The sequence below is a fragment of the Caretta caretta genome, chromosome 28, assembly GCF_965140235.1.
Source record: "Caretta caretta isolate rCarCar2 chromosome 28, rCarCar1.hap1, whole genome shotgun sequence".
In the NCBI taxonomy this organism is placed as follows: domain Eukaryota; kingdom Metazoa; phylum Chordata; order Testudines; family Cheloniidae; genus Caretta; species Caretta caretta.
Window position 1 is genome coordinate 2,843,441 of NC_134233.1, and position 5,597 is coordinate 2,849,037.

A 5,597-nucleotide genomic window follows, 5' to 3' on the forward strand; every position below is an offset into this window, starting at 1 on the left:
GAAGGGAAGCAGCCCCCTGGGTGCTGGATTTGGGGGGGGCCTCATTCCCTTGGGGAAGGGGGGCCCCTGCTAGGAACCTGAGTTGCTAGCGGGGTGGGAAGAACCCCCCCAGCCCCACATCTCTGCTCCAGGGGGGCTCGGCTGGAAAGAAAGAGCCAGGTGGGGAAACTGAGGCAAGGTTCGTTCCGGCCCATTCCCGGGGGAGCGACCCCCGCCCCACAGAGAACACGGACGTCATGGCCTCGGCTCCGCGCCTGGTTTATTGCTGGGGGGCAATGGGGCCAGGTCCCAGCCTGGGCCCTACAACAGCCCCACCCCCCCCTTATTAAAGCAACAGCAGGAGATGCCCGCAGGCAGGCCCCGGGTTCGAGCCCAGCGCCGCTGCCCTCTCTGCCAATTGGGAGCTGGTTTGGCAAAGTGGGAGGGGCTCCTGCTGGCCATGCTTTGTTGACTCAGTTTACGCCCAATCAGAATCCGGTTTGTAAGAGTGGGCGGGGCCTCCCAGGGTCAAACGAGGCAACTCCCAGTCGCTGTGCCCCATTGGTTGGCTCTGTAATGACATCATGGCCAGGTGTAGCCTTCATACATGATGTCAAGGCCTGCAAGCCCATTGGTGGACGTCACTTCCTGCTGGGGCCCGTAGCATGACATCACTTCCTGCTTGGCCCTGCATGGCTAGGTTGGGTCCAGTGACATCACTGCCTGCTGTAGAATGACATCACTTCCTGCTGGACCCAGCCCAGACCAATCACACCTGAGCTGGCCCCTTCCACGGGACGTCCCTGTGTCCACCCCCACCCTCCCCTCCTGGGGGGCACAGTCCCGTCCCCCCTTGAGCACAGAGCCAGAAAATCTAGGGGGCAGTTGCAGGACTCCTGGGTTCTTTCCCCCTCACTCTGCAGCCAGGAGAATCCGGGGGGGGGGGGGGGGAGCAGGGTTCTTTCTCCCTCACTCCACAGCCGGGCTGGGGGGCAGCCGCAGGACTCCTGGGTTCTTTCCCCCTCACTCCGCAGCCAGGAGAATCTGGGGGGGGGGGGCCCACAGCTGGACGCCTGGGTTCCTCCCCCGGCTCAGCCCACCTTCACCACCTCCTCCAGCTGGCGGTACTGGAGCAGGAAGTAGGGGTAGCACGGGTCGCCGTCGAAGACCACGTAGATCTGGGGGTCGCTCAGGCTGTCCACGCACGAGTCGTACAGGTCGCTGGCCGGGTCGCCGGCGTCCAGGGGCGGGGGCCGGCTGCCCCAGGCCCGAGCGCCCCACCAGCACCTTGCAGAGGGAGCCGTGGCGCAGGCCGGCCTCGGCGGGGGGCGCGTAGCGGTGGGAGTAGCTGGCGCGGCGGGCAAAGTAGCTGCCCTGCCCGTAGAGGGCGGCGTGTTCCCCCGGCAGCCGGGGGTCCAGGTTGTGTTTGCAGAAGGCCGGCACCGCGCCCGCCGACGTGCCGTGGAAGAGATGGCGCTCGTTCCGCAGCCGCTGCTCCGGGGATGTCTGCCGGCTCATGTGGCTCTGCTTCCTGCAGGGGGACACACCGGACTCCTGGGTTCTCGCCCCGGCGCCGGGAGGGGAGCGGGGACTGGTGGGTCAGAGCAGGGTGGGGCTGGAAGCCAGGACTCCTGGGTTCTCGCCCCGGCGCCAGGAGGGGAGCGGGGACTGGTGGGTCAGAGCAGGGTGGGGCTGGGAGTCAGGACTCCTGGGTTCTTGCCCCGGCGCTGGGAGGGGAGCGGGCGGGGCTGGGAGCCAGGACTCCTGGGTTCTCGCCCCGGCACCGGGAGGGGAGCGGGGGCTGGTGGGTCAGAGCACGGGGGGCTGGGAGCCAGGACTCCTGGACTCTCGCCCCGGCGCCAGGAGGGGAGCGGGGACTGGTGGGTCAGAGCAGGGTGGGGCTGGGAGCCAGGACTCCTGGGTTCTCGCCCCGGCGCCGGGAGGAGAGCGGGGGCTGGTGGGTCAGAGCAGGGTGGGGCTGGAAGCCAGGACTCCTGGGTTCTCGCCCCGGCGCCAGGAGGGGAGCGGGGACTGGTGGGTCAGAGCAGGGTGGGGCTGGGAGTCAGGACTCCTGGGTTCTCGCCCCGGCACTGGGAGGGGAGCGGGCGGGGCTGGGAGTCAGGACTCCTGGGTTCTCGCCCCGGCTCCGGGAGGGGAGTGGTGGTTAGAGCCGGGCACCCTTCCATTTGTCCCTGTCGCACAGGAAGGGGCTCTGCACCCAGGAAATGCCCAGGGGGAGGGGTTAGGGGGTGCTGGGGGGCTGTGGAGGGGCAGGTGCTGGGGTGTGTGGCCGGGGATGCAGGGTGAGAGGGACAGGGCAAGGAAAGAGGGGGGGGCAGGGTTTGGGGGGCGTGGCCAGGGGGGCAGGGCTGGGAGGAGTGGGGGGGCAGGGCTGGAGGGGCACAGGGTGTGGGTGGGCGCAGGGTGGGTGGGACGCGGGGGACAGGGGTAAGGGGAATGGGGGGCGCAGGGCTAGGGGGGAGCATGGCAGGGGGCACAGTGCAGACAGGGCTAGGAGAGAGGGTGGGCGCAGGCCTTGTGGGGGCTCAGCGGGGGCAGGGCAAGGGGGCGCGGCAGGGAGCAGAGGGTGCGGGGGGGCGCGACAGGGGAAAGGCTGGGGGTTGCGACGGGCGCAGGGCATGGGGGGCAGGGCTGGGGGGCGCGGGGGGGGCACTCACCGCTTGTACTTGTCCCACAGGAAGGGGCTCTGCACCCGCCGTGCCCGCTCCAGGCGGCACCGGGCCTCGGGCAGGCTCTTGTGGAGGAGCCCGTAGATGAGCCGGAAGCCGCGCTCCTCCACCGCCACGGGCACCTGCTGCCAGTCCTGCCCGGGGGCCAGCGGTGCCCAGGTCTCGGGGGGGGCCCCGGGGCCGGCGGGGGGCCCGGGTGCAGGTTGCCGGAGAGCGTCCTGCGGGGGCGAGGCAGGGGGTGAGGGGGCCGTGAGCCCGGCTCGGGGGGGGCGCGGCGGGGGGGCGGTTACCGTAGCTCCGGCAGCAGCAGGGCGGGGGCGCGGAAGGCAGGCGGGAGGCTGGTGCTCCGCCAGAGCTGCCAGAGGTAGGGCAGCAGGGTGCGGTGCGGGGGGCAGCGGGCCCCGGAGAAGCAGCAGCCCAGGAGGAAGTGGGGGCAGATGCGGACCCCGTCCTCGGGGCGGGTGTGGTACTCCAGCTGGGCCACGATCTCCAGCAGGTGGTCCAAGGTCAGCTCCTCGCACCCGGGCCCGGCCTCGGGGCTCGGCTCCGGAGCCGCCTCCCGCAGGGCCAGTTCCACCCTCTCCCCGTAGGGGTCGCCGGCGGGGGCCGCGGAGGGGGGGCGGGGGGCCTGGGGCGGCCCCGCCCGGTTCCAGGGGCCGGCGGGGGAGCAGCCGTGCCTGGGCCTTGAGCCGCAGTGCGACGGGGGGGCGGAACGGCGGGCGGCGGGGCTACGGGGGCATCACTGCCGGCCGCCATGGGGCGCCTGGACACGGCCCGATCCTCCCGGGGAGAGCTGGAAAAAGGGAGACAGAGAATGAGCAAGGGTTAGTGTTGGGGGACAGAACCCAACCCCCCCACTCTAATTCACCAGCCCCCATTCCCCTCCCAGAGCCGGGGATGGAACCCAGGAGTCCTGGCTCCCAGGCCCCCTGCTCTGACCCATCAGCCCCCATTCCCCTCCCAGAGACGGGGATGGAACCCAGGAGTCCTGGCTCCCAGGCCCCCTGCTCTGACCCACCAGCCCCCGTTCCCCTCCCAGAGACGGGGATGGAACCCAGGAGTCCTGGCTCCCAGGCCCCCTGCTCTGACCCACCAGCCCCCATTCCCCTCCCAGAGACGGGGATGGAACCCAGGAGTCCTGGCTCCCAGCCCCCCCCTGCTCTGACCCATCAGCCCCCATTCCCCTCCCAGAGACGGGGATGGAACCCAGGAGTCCTGGCTCCCAGCCCCCCTTGCTCTAACCCACCAGCCCCCGCTCCCCTCCCAGAGCTGGGGAGAGAACCCAGGAGTCCTGGCTCCTAGCTACAATTCAGTCAGTGCCGGTCGGCGGCAGAGCCGGGACGCCAAGCAAGGTGGGCCTGATCCGGTGTGACGACTCCCCCCCCCCCCCCCCCCACCAGCTCCAGGGCTAATGAGGGTCTGTCTGGGGTGCTTGAGGGGGTGGGATTCGGGACTGATGTCTAGAGCAGGGGTAAATCCCGTGTTTTAGGAAGAGATCTGAGAGACCCCGAGCAAAGATTTCCAAGATCTCTTCATGCAAAATTCTCCATCTGAAACCTCCCACACCCTGGAAGAAAAAGGGGACAGCGAAATGGGTTGCAAATTTGTGGCAGTTTCACCCCATTGTTTGTCTTGGGGGGGGGGGTTGTTTTGACATTTTCCCAAACAAAACCGTCCCGGCTTGAAGCCAGTTTGGGTCGGCTTCTCGAAAAGGCCGGCGCGGTGGAAATCCCAAAAAAGCCGAGCCGTCCCGTGTGTCCGATCCACGGTGATCCCGTCACCTGCCGGCGTCTGCTCGCTCCGTTAAAGAGGGCGGATCAGTTTTGCCGCGATCTTTTGAAACCCTCGACGCTCTTCCCACATATCTGGCTGACTCGATGGGCACTTCAAGCCTGGCCGTGTCGGTCAAGCGTACGAAAACCGACAGCAACACGGCTCTGCCGAGCAAAACCCCAGCGTAGACGCGGCGAAGCCGAGAGAAGAGAAACGGCATCTGTGCGTCGGCCTGGGCTGGGCCCTCTCTACCGGACCGAGAGCGGTGGGTTTTGCAGCTCACAGGCAGGGGACAAAATGGTTTTTGACGGCGTTTGGAGCGAAACAAAACTTTTGCGGGGACTTTTTGGAGAAACACAGAGCCGTAAAAAGGCCAAACTGCGGCGCGAGTGAAAACTGTTTCAATTTTGACGGGTTACAACCAAACGTTTCGGCAAAATTTCCAAAAATTCCGTGCCCGGAAACGCCCAAAACCCAGAGCAGTTTCGAATAGATCTTCATGTTGTCTTTAACGTCTGGGCAATTTTTCAGCCGACGCAAACCAAAAGTCGGGCGGGATAAATTTCAACGCAACAAAAGGCCAAGGCGAACCGAACGCCGGGTTTCAACGGTTCTTCGAAGGCTTTGGTGATTTTTAAAACCCCGTCCCGTGGAAGGAAATTTGAAGTGTCCTTTCGATCCTTTCCACCTCCCCCGAAAAAAAAATATCAAGCCACTTTTGACTTTTTTGAGAAGCTTTTTGCCCCCAGCGGGACAGTTTGGCAAAACCACCGCCAACCAGCGAGACGCGTAGCCGTGTTTTTGCGCTGCAGGGGGGAGCTGGGAGTTTCGCCCCAGAACGGAGACACGGTTTCCCCGACACATCAGGGCCAAATCCAGAGGTAAAAAATCACCTCTCTGTTCCTCCTCCAGACGTATCGTTTTCCTTCATTGAGAACCGAGCCCTGGCAGTTTGTTCCCCCGGCCCGGCCCAGAATCAGTAACCCTGAGGGCCACAGGACGGGGGTCACTGATCCATCGCATCTCCCGGCCCCCCATGCGGAGGGAGGAGCTGGGATATGAACTACGGCCCCGGGTCAGCCCCGAGAGAACAGGCCCCGTCCCCCAACACCTCCAGGCCAGGAGCTGGAAGTGTCCCAGCAAACGGGTCTTGTG

General features: G+C 66.4%; 1 pseudogene; it reads right to left on the reverse strand.

The window, feature by feature from the left end:
- Nucleotides 1-242: 242 nt before the first annotated feature.
- LOC125628691 (protein mono-ADP-ribosyltransferase TIPARP-like) lies at nt 243-4,662 on the reverse strand (annotated as a pseudogene).
- Between the last annotated feature and the right edge of the window lie 935 nt (nt 4,663-5,597).